The 18,494-nt window shown below is 38.2% G+C and overlaps 1 protein-coding gene across 1 annotated transcript in view; it reads right to left on the bottom strand.

Annotated features, from left to right (window-relative positions):
- Window positions 1–18,494, bottom strand: part of SDHAF3 (succinate dehydrogenase complex assembly factor 3) — a 75,009-nt gene that overhangs the window by 45,169 nt on the left and 11,346 nt on the right. The gene's annotated exons all lie outside the window — the stretch shown is intronic.

The following is an 18,494-nucleotide window of genomic DNA, read 5'->3' on the forward strand; positions in this document are numbered from 1 at the left end:
AAGTCAAAATATTAACATTAACAGGAGTTTGGAAGAAGTTGATTCTAACCCTCATGGATGACTGAAAAGCTTGAGAATTCAGTGGAGTAAGTAACTGCAGATGTGGTGGAAACAGTAAGAGAACTCTAGTTCAGAAATGAAACCTGAAGATGTGACTGACTTGCTGTAATCTCATTATAAAAGCTGGATGGATGAGTTCTCTCTTATGGATGAGCAAAGAAAGTGATTTCTTGAAATGGAATTTACTCCTGGCAAGGATGCCATGAACAGTGTTGAAATGACAACAGAGGATTTAGAGTATTACATAAACTTAATTGATAAAGCAGCAACAGGACTTGAGGGGACAGACTTCAATTTTGAAAAAAATGACTACTGTGCATAAAAAGGCATCAAACAGCAATGCATACTACAGATAAATCTTTCCTGAGAGTGTCGATTAATGCAGCACACTTTATTGTGCTCTTATTTTAACAAATTGCCACAGCTACCCCTAAACTTCAGCAACCAACCCCCTCATCATTCAGCAGCCATCAACACTGAGGCAAGATTCTTGATCAGTAAAAATATTATGACTTGCTGACAATCATTAGCATTTTGAGCAATATTTTTAAATTAAGGCATGTATATTGTATTTTAAGACATAATGCTATGATACACTTAGAAGATAATAGTGTAAACATAACTTTTATATGCACTGGGAAACCAAAAAATCCACACGACTCATTTTATTGCAATATTTGCTTTTTACCACAATATCTCCAAGGTATACACGTGCAGTTTGCTTCTACTACAGTGGTTTTGCCATTTAGTATACAGTACAAATCTGCAACTATTTATTGTTTGGCAATGCTTTTTATTTTGCAATGAACCCTTCTGGCACCAGTAAGCTTTTAAAAAAAACTGTTATCTTGAGTGAAAAACTGAAATTTTTTCATTTCTCAAAACCAGTTGATAATAAACATGTAACATGGAGACTACTGCAATCTCACTGACTAAATGTAAATCAAAAGACACCAATCAGCCAGGCACGGTGGCTCACACCTGTTATCCCAGCACTTTGGGTAGACAAAGTGGAAGAATCGCTTGAGCCCAGGAGTTCGAGACCAAAGCCTGGGTAACATAGTGAGACCCCTGTCTCTACAAAAAAAATAGAAAAAAATAGCCAGGTGTGATGGCACACGCCTGTAGTCCCAGCTACTCAGGAGGCGCAGGTGGGAGGATTAGTTCGGCCTGGGAAGTCAAGGCTGCAGTGAGCCAAAATCATGCTACCGCACTGTAGCCTGGGAGACAGAGTGAGACCCTGTTTCAGGAAAAAAAAAACAAAACACAAATCTACTGATTGTGCATCAGAATCTACTTTTTAAATTACTGTACATGGAGACAACAGGTATAGCTACAGATAACATGTATTTACATATTACACTGAGAAGCACAATTTTTTCATTTAGATCAAATCACTCATCATCTAACTTAATTTCACTCATTTTCATTCTAGGTTATCTTATGCACATATGAAAAGTAAAGCAATAGTTGTTAGACTGTTAACAAAAGAACTACTTTGCAAAACGTTGAATGCTGTTAGCTTTGTATCAGTGATACTAGATGCTTCAAATGGAAAAACCAGTTAAATTAAATCTAGGAACAGGCTGAATTCTTTATCAAATTCATGGAGTCAAAGTAAAACTATTGGTGACTATTTGTTTATTTTTATTTTTTTTAAGAGTCAGGGTCATGCTCTTTCACCCAGGCTGGAGTACAGTAGGGCAATCATAGCTGGCTGCAGCCTCAAACTCCTGGGCTCAAGCAATCCTCCAGCCTCGGCATCCTGGGCAGCTGGGCCTACAGGCATGAGGTGTCATGCCTGGCTAATTTTTAAAACACTGTTGTAGAGACAAGGTCTCTCACTTTGTTGCCCAGACTGGTCTCCATCTCCTGGCTTCAAGTGGTCCTCCGGCTTCAGCCTCCCAAAGTGCTGGGATTATAGTTGCAAGCCACTGTGCCCGGCTGGAAATTCATTCTTAAAGGTGAAACATCTGATGTTATCATGAGTGTTATTGTAAATTCAGTTTTTAAAAAGTTCAGCAGTGGCTCACATCTGTAATTCCAGCACTTTGAAGAGGCTGAGGTGGGTGGATCACCCGGGGTCCAGAATTTGGGACCAGCTTGACAACATGGTTAAACCCCGTCTCTACAAAAATTATCTGGGCATGGTGGCATGCGCCTCTAATCCCAGCTACTTGGGAGGCTGAGTACGAGAATTGCTTGAACCTGGGAGTGAGAGAGGTTGCCGTGAGCCTGCACTCTAGTCTGGGAGGCACAGCAAGACTCTGTCTCAAAACACATAAAAATAGATTAAATAAATAAATAAATAAATAAATAAATAGTTCACCACTGAAGATAAGATTATTTTTTACAGTGATAACACATTTTGGTGGAGCAGAGTGCTAAGGTAAGAAACAATGTTCTTATTAGAGTCTTTGAGAGGAATGTACACGCAATTAGTGGTGCGTACACAATTTATAACCATGCCCAAACCGTGACATTCTAATAATCAAAACAGAATCTGCTTTCAAATTGACACTTAGCTAAAAATCTGTATTTATACAGTAAGAGTAATATATAAAATTTTTGTAACAAGATTGCTATTGAGCACAAGTACTTCCCCATGGCAGCAAAAGCTTTCCTTTTGGGCTGCCTATCACATAGATTTTAGAAATGCTAGAGCCTTTTCAGAACTAACTTGTAAATCAACCTAAGTATCCTACAATGATGCTGAAATTTCTTACAAACTAGTTACCTAGATTTTGGTTGCATTTTGTTCAAATCAGTAGGAATTATTTAATCAAAGTACTGGACAAATAAAGAAACAAAAAGCTTAAGCTTTTAACAAAGTATTTTTGAAAATAAAGTTTAGGCCGGGCGTGCTGGCTCACGCCTGTAATCTCAGGACTTTGGGAGGCCGAGCTGGATGGATCACGAGGGTCAGGAGTTTGAGACCACCCTGGCTAACACGGTGAAACCCGGTCTCTACTAAAAATACAAGAAATTAGCAGGGCGCAGTGGCAGGCACCTGTAGTCCCAGCTACTCGGGAGGCTGAGGCAGGAGAATGGTGTGAACCTGGGAGGCGGAGCTTGCAGTGAGCCAAGATCACGCTACTGCACTCCAGGCTGGGTGACAGAGCAAGACTCCGTCTCAAAAAAAAAAAAACAAAGCTTATAACTAGAAGATAAATTTACTAAAAGAAGAAACAATGAATTATGAGAGCACAAATAATGTACAAGATCTAATTTTGAAATTCTATAACTGCGTCTCTATCTCAACTTCAGAAAACAATCTTTGGAAGGAACTCCTAGTTATAACTGCATATACTTATATTCATACCCAAATAGAAGAAAATTAAAAAGGCCTATGATTTTGAAGCATGTGAATTTGGCAAAACGTTTACAATAATCCTAAGTACAGATAATTTATCTGACAAGTTTTATCTTACAGAAATATCTGTCAAAGAAAACTAATCTAAATAGACACAAAAAGAGTACCTATTGGCTGGGCGTGGTGGCTCATGCCTGTAATCCGAGCACTTTGGGAGGCCGAGGTGGGCAGATCACGAGGTCAAGAGATCAAGACCATCCTGGCTAACACGGTGAAACCCCGTTTCTGCTAAAAATATAAAACATTAGCCAGGTGTGAGAATGGCGTGAACCCGGGAGGTGGAGTTTGCAGTGAGCCCAGATCATGCCTCTGTACTTTGGCCTGGGCGACAGAGTGAGACTCCATCTCAAAAAAACAAAAAGGTACCTATTAAAATCTTTGGGTTTAAATATTTATAATTTAAACGCAAAAAAAATATTGTTTTGAGAATATCCTCCATTGGGCAACATTTGCCCTGAGTTTCTTTGGTATCCCAGTATCTATAGCAGAATAGTTTTCTCTATTAATCATAAAATGTAACTTCAAAAAAGATATCAGGCAATTAAAAACAATTAGCTAAAACCAAATTGCAAAATCTATATTCTTCAAAGAAAAAAAGTGACACTGTATTATAGACAGGAACAGATAGAAAGTACATAAATATGTCTCAAGAACAATTATTTTCTTTATGTTCTTTTTGTAACATTCATACAATCACAATAAAAAGTGTTTTGCCTTGAAGTATACAAATGTTTTATATTTTGAAAAATTGAGAAGTTATAAAGAACTTTTCATATTTCTAACAACATAATATAATTTATATGTCAATAAATACACATTTCAAAAATGTATGTTTATGATTTCAGTGCTTCTTTTACTCTCAGAAGTGTCCCAGTTTTGACAACAAATTATACAACCAAACTAATAATAGACAGGACAAAACATCAGCACATTTAAAAAGGCCAGACTATTACTGGCCAAAAATAAAAAATGTCATGTTATCTCTTTGCTTTTTAAACTAAATTATTTGGCATCTAGTGTTCGAAAGTAGGGGAAAAAAATAAATTTAAAAAAAAAAGGCCTACTTAAGTTTTCACAAAATTTCTAAATCTCTACTTTTATCTTTTCCAGGTCATCAATGATATAATTCATAATTTCACAATTAATCTGAAAACTATAAAGCTGCATTTTCCTTAAAATTTTTATTATAAATATATTTTGTTGTAGTAAGAACCACAAAAATTTACTTAAAAACAGTCATGTGTTTGATGGCTATCTGCCTTCCAAGATTGGGAAATCCCGAAACAAAGAATCTCTCTTTGTTGGGGTTTTGAACTACTATGAATCATCAGGCTACAGAGCAGGATCTGAAACATGGAAGGCATTTAATAAACATTTATTGAATGAAATAATTTCTTCAATTAAGACAAAGAAAATTTAAGAGAACACTTGACAGCGACAGGGAAGGGAAGCAAGATTCAAAATGGTAATGAGACCATTTTGTGGTCATTCAAAATTCTAGGTAAGTTAACACAAGAGAACGTATGTTGAACCAATTCCTTAATTTCTAAAATAAAGTCAAATAAAATTTCACACGTTGGGTTTCATATATTCATCTATAACTGGTAAATAAATGCCTTCAATATCCCCTAAACTTACTAAGAAAAATGACTTTTACCAAACCAATTATTTAAACACTATTCAGTGATTATCCATGAAGCTTTCAAAAATGGATTAACATTGTATATAGTAGAAAAAATATTTACTCCCTTTTAAAATTAGTTAAAACATATATAAAATATTTAAAGTGGCAACAAATCTATATCAGACAATTCAAATATGAAATGCACTAGTCAGAATGTAAAAAGACAAATACTACTTCAGATAAAATTTAAATGTAAAGTTTTCATTTGGTTACGCCTTCTCAGACGTAAGTATCTTCTGCCATCATGTGGAAATTTCTGAAATTACATGTATATACACACAAAATTAATGTTATCAAGCTCCTAGAACTGACAAAGGAATTCAGCCAAGTTTCCAGATACTAGATTAATGTACACAAATCAGTAGCTCTTCAATACACCAATAGCAACCAAGCAGAGAATCAAATCAAGAACTCAACTCCTTTTACAACAGTTGCAAAAAAAAATAAAATACTTAGGAATATACCTAACCAAGGAGTTGAAAGACCTCTACAAGGAAAACTACAAAACACTGCTGAAAGAAATCACAGATCACACAAACAAATGGAAACACATTCCATGCACATGGATGGGTAACATCAATATTTTGAAAATGACCATACTGCCAAAAGCAATCTACAAATTCAATGCAATCCCCATCAAAACATCAGCACCATTCTTCACAGAATTACAAAAAACAATTCTAAAATCCACATGAAACCAAAGAAGAGCCCACAAAGCCAAAGTAAACTAAGCAAAAAGAACAAATCTGGAGACATCACGCTACCTGATTTCAAACTATAAGACAATAGTCACCAAAACAGCATGACACTGGTATAAAAATAGGCACACAGACCAACAGAACAGAATAGGGAACCCAGAAATAAACCTAAATACTTACAGCCAACTGATCTTTGACAAAGCAAACAAAAAAGTAAAGTGGGGAAAGGACAACCTTTTCAACAAACGGTGCTAGAATAATTGGCTAGCCACATGTAAGAGAATGAAACTGGATCCTCATCTCTCACATAATATAAAAATCAACTCAAGATGGATCAAGGACTTAAACCTAAGACCTGAAACTAGAAAAACTCTTGAAGATTAACACTGGAAAAACCTTTCTAGACATTGGCTTCGGCAAGGATTTCATGACCAAGAACCTAAAACCAAATGCAATAAGAACAAAGATAAATAGCTGGGACTGAATTAAACTAGAGAGAAAAGGACAGTCAGCAGAGTAAACAGACAACACACAGAGTGGGAGAAAATCTTCCCAATCTGTACATCTGGCAAAGGACTAATAATCAGAATCAACAATGAACTCAAACAAATCAGTAAGAAAAAACAAACGATCCCATCAAAAAGTGGGCAAAGAACGTAAGTAGAAAATTCTCTAAAGAAGAAATACAAAAGGCCAATGAACGTATGAAAAAACACTCAACATCACTAATGATCAAGGAAATGCAAATCAAAACCACAATGTGATACCGTCTTGCTCCTGCAGGAATGGCCATAATAAAAAATAAATAAAAAAATAATAGATGTTGGCGTGGATGTGGTGATCAGGGGACACTTCTACACTGCTAGTGGGAATGTAAACCAATACAGCCACTATGAAAAACAGTGTGGAGATTCCTTAAAGAACTAAAAGTAGAACTACCATTTGATCCAGCAATCCCACTACTGGGTACCTACCCAGAGGAAAAGATAATCTTTTTCATTATTTGAAGAAGATACTTGCACACGCATGTTTATAGCAGCATAATTCACAATTGCAAAATCGTGGAACCAACCCAAATGCCCATCAATGAGTGGATAAAGAGTGTATACACACACCACGCACACACAGTGGAACACTTCTCAGCCCTAAAAAGGAATGAATTAACAGCATTTGCAGTGACCTGGATGAGACTGGAGACTATCATTCCAAGTGACGTAACTCACGAATGGAAAACCAAATATCATATGTTCTCACTGATGTGTGGGAGCTAAGCTGTAAGGTTGCAAAGGCATAAGAATGATACAATGGACTTTGGGGAACTTGCAGGAAAGAGTGGGAGGGGGTTGAGGGATAAAAGACTACAAATATGGTGCAGTGTATACTGCCCGGGTGATGGGTGGACCAAAATGTGACAAATCACCACTAAAGAACTTACTCATGTAATCAAATACCACCTGTGTATCAATAACTTATGGAAAAAGAAAAAAAAAGTATCAGACTAGGATATTAGTTTACCCTAACAGTCTCTAATATTTGAAAAGATTAATCCAGTTTTTAAACAAAGTAAATATTCTTAGAAGAATTTAAGAAGGGGCCGGGAGCAGTGGCTGATGCCTGTAATCCCAGCACTTTGGGAGGCGGAGGTGGGTGGATCACTTGAGGTCAGGAGTTCAAGACCAGCCTGGTCAACATGGTGAAACCCCCTTTCTACTAAAAATACAAAAATTAGCCAGATGTGGTGGCGTGCGCCTGTAATCCCAGCTACTCAGGAGACTGAGGTGGGACAATCACTCGAACCCAGGAGGGAGAGTTTGCAGCAGTGAGCCAAGATCACGCCACTGCACTCCAGCCTGGGCGACAGAGTGAGACTCTGCCAAAAAAAAAAAAAAAAAAAAAAAAAGAATTTAAGAAGAAAATAATCCTGAAAAGTTGTTCCTTCTTCCTGAGAGAAGATAGTGGTGTTCATTTATACCTTAAGGAAATTGCATGCAGATACTCCATTTCATTTTCTTTCTAAGACTCAGCAGTTATGACTCTTCTAGGTCTTTTCCACTTCAAGATCTTAAATTCCTTAAATACTCTCCTTTTCTCTCCCCTACTTTAGGCACTTAAAACACTACATTAAATGGGAAAAGAAACAGGAGTATTAAGCTACTTTAACTTGTCCTGAATAATTAGAAACTAGAGATGCTTGATACTAGTTTTATAAAGACAAAAAGCTTATTAATAGCCAAATAGCAAAAAAAAAAAAAAAAAAAAAAAAAAAAAAGGTAAAAACTGAACCAGCTATGCATACGATCATATGCCTAATGGGTTGACAGTATTATCTACATAGAGACATGAATTAAAGTGCTTGGAATAAGCCTAATGCCCTAAATTCTCATATATTCATAAAATACAATTTCAGAATTTAACACTTTGTTTAAATTATTAATCTTTTATAAACACTACAATTCGGGCCAGGCGCAGTGGCTCACGCCTGTAATCCTAGCACTTTGGGAGGTCGAGATAGGTGGATCACGAGGTCAGGAGCTTGAGACCAGCCTGGCCAATATAGTGAAACAGTGTCTCTACTAAAAATACAAAAAATTAGCCAGGCGTGGTGATATGCGCCTGTAATCCCAGCTACTCGGGAGGCTGAGGCAGGAGAATCACTTGAACTTGGGAGGCAGAGGTTGGAGTGAGCCGAGATAGTGCCACTGCACTTCAGCCCAGGCAATAGTGCAAGAATTCTCTCTCAAAAAAAAAAAAAAAAAAAAGACTACAGTTCACACCTTTGATTGCTCAACTTTTTATCCAGCTGTGGTAATTAGCATATTTGGTCTTTGTCAAAAAATAATCACTCATTTTTCTTTTGGCGGGAAAAAGACTTACTGAACACCTATTATACTACTCTCCTAGTAATTTTACAAAGATAAGTAGAACATTTTTGTGTCCTCAATGAACTTACCATCAACTAGTGGCAAAAAGGGGTACATAAGTAACTATAATATAATGTAGATAACATTAAGTACCAAAATAGACTAATCCCAGCACTTTGGGAGGCCGAGGTGGGCGGATCACGAGTGCTGGAGATCAAGACCGTCCTGGCTAACACGGTGAAACCACGTCTCTACTAAAAACACAAAAACTTAGCCAGGCATGGTGGCAGACGCCTGTAGTCTCAGTTACTCAGGAGGCTGAGGCAGGAGAATGGCGTGAACCCGGGAGGCGCAGCTGGCAGTGAGCTGAGATAGCACCACTGCCCTCTAGCCTGGGTGACACAGCAAGACTCTGTCTCAAAAAAAAAAAAAAAAAAAAAAAGTACCAAAACAGAAAAATACAATTTGAGGGAAATTAAAAGACATAGAGATTTCTTTCCATTTGAAGAATTAATCAGTTAAGAATTGACAGCACCATATGAAGGTTGTTTTGAAAGACACTTTAGGGTTTGGCCATGCAGAAAAAGACAGTAAAACATTTCAGCCAAATGAACAGCCAGAGTCAAAACAACTTGAGGCCACTTTCAGAGAGCAATGCTCAGTTAAATGACTAGAACACAGAATTCATGACAAAGAACATTTAGATAAAGGTAGGAAAAATACATTCGGGCCAGATTTTGCAGTTTTGAATGTCACGTCAAAGAGAGGTCAATGGGAAAACACTGATCGGTTTTGACAAGGGTAATAAAATGATCAAAGTTGTACTTTATAAGGTGACAGTTAAAAGAGACTAAAGGCAAGATTATTTATGAAATAACTGCAAACATCCAGAGGTACTGACCACTGGAATGGAGATAACAGGTCAGAGTTCTGATACTGTAAAGGAAAACAGAATCAACAGGATTTGGCAACTAATAGCATACAGAAGGTAAGAAAGAAGAAAGACTTAGTTAAGAATAATAAAATTACAAAATTTGTTTTCAGAGCACTCTTATCTGGAATTCTTGTCTCCTTCCTGTCAACCTACTTCCTACCCCACATTGACAGCAGGAGGAGGCAGACAAATGCCTAGGCAGATGGGGCAGGTCCACAGTGAAACCTTAATTTCAAACCAAAGAGTTTAAAGCCTACAAGTCAAGCTATGAGTCTCAGATAAATCTACAGGCCAGACTGAGAACTTCTCTTTCCGTCTGGTGCCCTTTCCTCCGATTGATCCTTACCCTTCACCTATTTTACATATACCCACCCTTCCCTAATTGGCTTTTTTATACTGTCAGGCCTACCTTTGAGTGGTGCCTTTGTTTTAGCCTTTTTTGCATACTCACAAACCAATCAGCATACACTCCCCCATTCTGAGCCCATAAAAGCCCCAGATTCAGCCATATTTTGGAAATGCCCATCTCCAGGTGTGGGGGACTACCCACCTTCAGGTGGGGGACCACTCACTTTTAGTCCCCTCTCTGCTGAGACCTGTTCTGTTGTTCAACAAAACTCTTCTCTGCTCTTCTCACCCTTTGGTTGTCAGTGTAACCTCATTCTTCCTGGACACAGGACAAGAACTAAGGAACCACCGAACACAGGTAGGAAAAAGGCTGTAACACTGTGGCCTTCTGCCGGCACTGGGCAGCCACCCCATGCACTGGGAAGCAGCGGCAGGGTTGGGCCAGCCCCGGAGGCACTGGCAGAGCAGGGCAGTGGGACTGAATGAGCTGTAACACAGGCAGGCTGGGGAACACTTGGTCCAGACACAGGCTGAGTGTGGATCCTGTGGCAAGCACATGATCTGGGGCAAAGTGCAAGCCAGGAGTGGTCCAATGGGCCTAGTGGGTAGGCGCCTCCTGCAGCGAGCCTGGGCACAAGCAAGGACCAGATGCAGGTGTCGCTGGCCACAGAGGTCTCCAGCTGGCAAAACAGCACGAAAAAAATACCGTGTCAACATTAAAGCTAAATTATCTAACATTTATTGAGCACTTACTATGTGTAAGGCACTGGGCAACTATTATGCATATACTATCTTATTTAATCCTTAACCTTAGAGGTAAGTACTGCTGCTATGCCCATTTTACTGATGAGGCAACCAAGGCTTAGAATGGTTAATCAAATTACCCAAGGTCACAGAGTAAGTGGCTAGATGTTAACCAGTGTCAGATAATTATTAAAAGTGTTAGTCATATTAAATTTAAAATGTAATCTCTCACATGGGTATACATATTTTTAAAATAAACTCAAAGATAAAATGATCTTCAAAAGCCAATGAGGGCTGGGCAGTGGTGGCTCATGCCCGTAATCCTAGTACTTTGGGAGGCCAAGACAGGTGGATCACCTGAGGTGAGGAGTTCGAAACCAGCCTGGTCAACATGGTGAAACCCTATCTCTACTAAAAACACATAAAAAATTAGCCGGGTGTGGTGGCAGGCACCTGTAATCCCATCTACTCGGGAGGCTGAGGCAGGAGAATTGCTTAAACCTGGGAGGCAGATGTTGCAGTGAGCTGAGATTGCACCACTGCACTCCAGCCTGGGTAACAAAGAAAGACTCCGTTTAAAAAAAAAAAAAAAAAAAAAAGCCAGTGGGGCTTGGCACAGTGGCTCACACCTGTGATCCTGCACTTTGGGAGGCCAAGGCAGGTGGATCACTTGAGGTCAGGAGTTCGAGACTAGCCTGGCCAACACGGTGAAACCTACTAAAAACACAAAATTAGCTGGGTGTGGTGCCACTTGCCTGTAATCCCAGCTACACGGGAAGCTGAGGAAGGAGAATTGCTCGGACACAGGAGACAGAGGTTGTGGTGAGCCAAGATGGCACCACTGTACTCCAGCCTGGGCAACAAAACAAAACTCCATCTATTAAAAAAAAAAAAAAAAAGTAAATAGAATGAGGGTATATGAAGGAATGGCAAGTGACATGGTAGATATATTGAATAGATAATCATAAATTCAATAGCTAAGAAAAAGATACTCTTTCCCTCTTGTACTTACACTCCAAATCATTGTCACACTGCCAAAAGACCAGCATTCACAACAATTATTCTTTAAGACACAATGGGTCTCACTCTCTCAAATATTGATATGTGGCAGGCTCATAAAGTCCTTAAAAATCCTGACTGTATTAATATCTATAACCCCTAAAAAAGAGTAGACATTGAATAACTGAGTAAACAACTGAACTCAGTTGGGCTGCTTCTGTCTAGTCCTCTCCGACATAGCGTGAAAACCCTTACACAGTTCAAGGCCTACATTTTGAATAATTTCTCCATGTCCTTGACTTGAACTTCATCCTGAAATCTCTGCTCCTGACCTGTTGTTTCCTTTCTAGTTTTGAACTTAATAATGTCCTGTGCATTATCCTTGACTCTCAACTTGTTAAAGTCATGGACAAATATAGCTGGCCTGATTTATATTACAAGTGTTTCTCCTAGTTCCTAGAAAATTTCCAAGAGTTCCCTAACCTTACACAGACTCCCTTCTCAGTTATCAGGGAAAGGATTCAATTTCCACGGGCTCTAACAGAACCATGTTAGATCATGAAAGGGTTCTCCTTTGACTGACAATCTAAATCTAGTAGGCTATGCAGAGGATGTGACAGATGTAGATAAGTTCCCAATGTTCTCAGCTTCAGTTTGTATATACTTTCCCAAAGAAAGAATGTAATAAATAGTAGTGAGGCTCCCAGACAGCCCTGAGAAACAAACCACCACCACCACCAACAAAAAACCCTGTATTTAAAGAAAACGGTGCAGTTAAATATTACACAATAGGAATCACATTCTATTTTATATTTTCAGTATAAATCTACCATTTTATATTAAAGACTAGATCACTGTTTATGGCTAATTCAAGCATTCAAACTAAGAAGATGAATTATCATTACTATCTTCCAAGTATTAAGCAGAGCAATAAATTGCTGGGTATTAAACTACAGTAAGAAGTGAACAAACATTATATTTAAATGTACAATATACATCTACTTCTATAACTACAGACTAAGCTAAAGCAAAATAATTTCAGATTCCAGTTATGCTTTTAAAAGCGAAAAAAAATACTGAATAACTTTTTAAACTTTGCAAAACTTCACACTACCTGTTACTATTTAAGAAAATACAGTTTAAAAATGTACTGTAGTTCAATCTCACACAAACTCTTGCCACCACCTTAATTTAGGCTGTAAATATTTTGATAGCATTTTGTTAAAAAGAGTGGAACTAAAATAAAATAATATGGCAGGTCTTACTTTTTGAATGTACCAAATCTGAATTCACATGAAACATAAATTTTCTTTTCAGATACATGCATCAAGATTTCTAGACATACCCTATTTAAAACAAATTTGATTTATGCAAATACAGGTTTACACAAAGAAACAAATTACAGGTTGATAATTCACTTTTCAAAAGGATTCACAAAAGAACTCTTTTGGCCGGGCGCGGTGGCTCAAGCCTGTAATCCCAGCACTTTGGGAGGCCGAGACGGGCGGATCACGAGGTCAGGAGTTCGAGACCATCCTGGCTAACACGGTGAAACCCCGTCTCTACTAAAAAAAAAAAAATACAAAAAACTAGCCGGGCGAGGTGGCGAGCGCCTGTAGTCCCGGCTACTCGGGAGGCTGAGGCAGGAGAATGGCATAAAAACCCGGGAGGCAGAGCTTGCAGTGAGCTGAGATCTGGCCACTGCACTCCAGCCTGGGCGACACAGCGAGACTCCGTCTCGAAAAAAAAAAAAAAAAAAAAAAAGAACTCTTTTAATTAGTAAGTTTGCCAATATACCTAAAAGTTATATTAAAAAAAAAAACCGTTTATAAACAACTCTTCAGAAATACACTCAAGGGTATTAATTACAGTTAGTCATAAGAGCATCAAGCTTCAGAAACTCCTATCAGTCTTTGTCTCAAGAGCTGGACAAATATGGCAGGTGAAACCAAATACATTAACTGAAAATGGCATAGAAATGCATATTTAAGATAGCCTCTGATAAATACATTTATATCTATCCTAACAATCGTGAATCTACCAAATTCTTCCTTAAAAATATACACAGGGACTAGGCCAGGCAAGGTGGCTTACGCCTGTAATCCCAGCACTTTAGGAGGCCGAGGTGGGCGGATCATGAGGTCAGGAGATCGAGATCATCCTGGGTAACATGGTGAAACCCCATCTCTACTAAAAATACAAAAAATTAGCCGGGCGGGGTGGTGGGTGCCTGTAGTCCCAGCTACTCGGGAGGCTGAGGCAGGAGAATGTTATGAACCCAGGAGGCGGAGCTTGCTATGAGCCGAGATTGAGCCACTGCACTCCAGTCTGAGCCACAGAGACTCCATCTCAAAAAAAATATATACACACACACACATATATATATATACACACACACATATATATATATATATACACACACACACACACACACAGGGACTAGCAAATAATGCAGTCAATATGACTAAAGGTGACCCCAGGAAACCAATGGGCTAAAAGTTACTTTCCCTTCTTTGTACAGGCCATAAGTACAAAAAGAAAAATCCAGAGATCCCCATTAGTGTTGCAGGTTTTTTTTTTTTTTTTTTTTTTTTTTTGAGAGGGAGTCTCGCTCTGTCGCCCAGGCTGGAGTGCAGTGGCGATCTCGGCTCACTGCAAGCTCCGCCTCCCAGGTTCATGCCATTCTCCTGTCTCAGCCTCCCCAGTAGCTGGGACTACAGGCACCGGCCACCACGCCCGGGTAATTTTTCTATTTTTAGTAGAGACGGGGTTTCACCTGTTACCCAGGATGGTCTCGATCTCCTGACCTCGTGATTCACCTGCCTCCGCCTCCCAAAGTGCTCGGATTACAGGTGTGAGCCACCGCACCTGGCCTAGTTATTGCAGGTTTTTAAGAAGTGCTCTCACAGGTCGGAGACAACGTCTAAGAAAGGAAATCTAAATTTGATGATCTGGAAATGAAGCATTTTGGAGCAGCTAAGAGAGGCAGGAAGAAGGATCCTAATGTCCACAAACTATCACTGCCAGCTAGCTTCTTGTTCTGTTTAGAGTTGTATCCCAAATCCACAAACACTGGCATCTTAACTGAAGACCAAAATTAGGTATGATGTAGAGTAACCTTACTGATAACAAAAAGCAGCCTTACAATAATAAGGGGGTAAAGCTGAATGAGAAATATGACAAAGATGTAGCCACTTCAGGAAAATTTGACAGTGCAAAGGAGAAAGCTAAAGTTCCTGCGGGCGGGGGGTGGGGGGCGGGAAGAGGAGTAGGATGAACAGGGTGACAGATAGGAGAAAGAAAGGTTTAAGCAAGGGGATATGAAGAAAAAATAAAACTGAGCATCTCTTTCCATGTAAATTCCAGAGCAGGGAAAACATCGTAATACACCTCTCTAAAAATGTGTCTCTGCCCTTACTAGATTTAATTACAAAATCAGAATATGATCACATGGCAGTTTCTAAAAGTGTTCTGAAAATCTTAAGTATGTACGTTAAACAGTCGGGGTGTTATAAGCACCCAGAAACTATATCAAACTGGGAAAAATTTCCAAACATTTTAAAGTAAGAACATCTTCTCAGCTGGGTGAGGTGGCTCACACCTGTAATCCCAGCACTTTGAGAGGCCAAGGCAGGCGGGTCATCTGAGGTCAGGAATTCAAGACCAGCCTAGCCAACATGGTGAAACCCTGTCTCTACTAAAAATACAAAAATTAGCCGGGCATGGTGGCAGGTACTTGTAATACCAGCTACTTGCAGGGCTGAGGCAGGAGAATCCCATGAACCTGGGAGGTGGAGGTTGCAGTGAGCCGAGATCATACCACTGCACTCCAGCCTGGGCAACAGAGCAAGACTCCGTCTCAAAAACAAAAGAAGTTCTTTTCACTCTATGCATCTTTCTCTTAGCCTTATAAAAGCATTTAATGATATTCACAGCATTTTTGTTTTCAAGTGTTCATTCTGGTTATTCACCAGTAATCCAGAGTTATCAGTTATATATATCTATAGTTTATAAAATAAATCACATAGACAAACTCTTGAGGCCCATGATTGGAAGTGTGAGGCAATAAACACGATACTTTTTGGAGGGGGCACATTCAAGGCATATGCTGTGAAGTCAGACCCGCAGAGGCTGCATGCAGCTGGCAGCCATCTCACCCAGGTAGCTGCTGTAGCTGTTTCTGCAGGTATGTGTTTGCTATATCATCTGCTGCCATTTTGAGCTTTGGAAAGGGGGCATGGAGTCAGCTACATGAAAAGTGTATGGATTTGTTTTTAAGTGGGATAGTTTTTAAACAAACTATAGACCTTTTCATCAGTAAAGAGTCATTGCACCAAAGTCCAGAAAACGTTCCTACTTAACCTCTGATATGTACAATAATACTCTGGTTTTGGTCTTAGGTTTCTGTGTGTTTATTACAATGAAATGTCTTTTAAAGGAAAATAAACCATACTATAATTTTTAAATTTTTTGAATAAAACATAAACATTTTAGTGTTTTAGAGCTCTGAAAGCAAAGTGCAATTTACTTTAGAAATGCTTTGAGTTGCACTGACTTAGGAGTAAAGAAGAGCAACAACTTATAAGTGAGGCAAATATCATTCTCCCTCCTCTGGGGTTAAGCTAATTAAATTTACACACAAAGAGAAGAATCTGAAATTTTTCGGGCCTAGGAAAAATAAGCAAGTAGTAGTTTAATCCATTAACATGTGTAAGAGTAACAATGATACCTCAACAGAAAGAAGGTGGTTAACATAAAAATAAAGGACTGAGGGCAAACTTATAACATGCATTCAGTACTGTTCAGGAAAAAAGGGCAATGAAGCTGTGGAACCCACAAAAATAATCACTAAAGGGATGTTTTCTACTGCAGACACAGTGAGGCCTGATGAAAAAAGCTCTCATGCCTACCCACTCCCTGTCATTTTAATTCCATGTTTACCAGGCAACCTTCTAAACACTATTTCAGTTTTCCAGAAAGCTTAATAGAGGTCCACAATTCCCTGAAGTCAAAGAAGTTCTTAAAAACAAAAGCTCTTTCAGAATTTATCTGGCAGCAAATCCTGACATAAATGTACATAAAGTCTTTATTTACTCCACTTACTGTGAATATTCAAATTTTTTCTGCAGATATACTAATGTATTTGATTACAGTACCACCCTAGATCCCACTCGATGTTTCTTAAAATTCACTAAATACTATTTCTTCACTTTCTAAAATCTAAAAAAAATACATGATTCTGAGACATATCTGAAAAGGTATCCCCCCTACCCCTGGAAGTAAATATAAATATTCTAACTTCTGGAAATGAGAGCCCTCTTCACTAGCCCCCACTCCCCTAGCAGCAGAAAAAATAAATCAGTCTTCTTCTTTATACTTCAATGTTATATAAATTTAAGTAATGTGAGTCTGTTGCCAAGAATCTGATCATTTCTGGTTATGTTGGTAAAGTCCAACTCCGGACTACAAGATCAATTACCAGACCCTGTATGATCACAATCAAGGTGGCACATACCTATCTAGAATCTCTTTCTGAAGCCTACTGGTTTCTAAGCTAAGGGGAGCCTGTTTGTCTTCCACCCTCCCTGACTGATGTGTCAGAAGACAAACTAACAGTTAACCTATATCCCCTCTCAATCCTACCTCACTGACAGCCTTCATTCACCTTCCACAAAACATAGGGGAAAAAGGTAAAAAATTAAAATAGAATACAGTTACTACATGGTAACTTAATTTTTATCAAATTAAGTTAGTGGAAAATCATTGAATATTTAAGTATGATCTCTAAGAAATTAAACGTAAGATTCTTCATGTTGCTTAACAAGACATAATACTAGACCAGATAGATGACACTGATGACAGGTACCAAATAGATAATCATGATGATTTTCTGATCTCGGTTTACAGTCCTAAAGATTCCAAATATTTTTTCTAATGGTTAAGTAAAAAAGAAATATTTAGATAAATTTTGAATCTACACATTTAGATTTTCATTTATTTAATTTAGAAAACAAGAAATCATACAAAATATATAGATGACATTAGCATTTATTAAACATGAAGAAGTCTGAGTTGAACCTACAAAATTTTAAAAGCAAAATTAGGAAATGTATATATAAGGTGCTAGTAGCTGACTCACTGAGCATGTCTGCCTCAAGTCCTCTGTGAAATACGACTGGTAAAAATATTAAGTATATCCAGTGCATTTTAAAAATTATCCTTAGTAACTTTCTTATAATTACCAAACACCTGATATTTGCAGAGAATCAAGAAAATTTGAGGTACACAGAAGAAAATTACAATCATTCTTAATCTTATCATCCAAAGATAAAGTTTATATGTAATTATGTTACAGTTTTTCCATGTTATTAGTTCTTCTGAAACACCATTTCTAATAACTGCATACTAACCCATCCATCATGTGGCTATAATTTCATTATTCTATCATTGGATATTTACAGTAATTTAAAATTCTCACTTTACTATAGATATGCAACACAGCAATTAACATCTTTGTACATAAATCACAGAATGACCTATTAGAATCTCTTTTGCCCATTTCTTTTAGTAAAGCTTTAAGTTTTTTCCTATTGAGCTAAATAAGTTCTTTTCATATTAATGTGGCCAATCACATATTAATCCTAAACATTCCATTTGTCTTTATACTTCAACCAAGCCATCTGATTCAATAGTTTAACTCACCTCATAATATAATCACATCTTAAGAGGTAAAAAGGAACTTTTGGTCCATCCCTAATTCAGGGGCAAAATATTATTTTCCCTCTTGAGACAA

This window comes from Macaca fascicularis, chromosome 3 (genome assembly GCF_037993035.2).
Source record: "Macaca fascicularis isolate 582-1 chromosome 3, T2T-MFA8v1.1".
Classification (NCBI taxonomy): domain Eukaryota; kingdom Metazoa; phylum Chordata; class Mammalia; order Primates; family Cercopithecidae; genus Macaca; species Macaca fascicularis.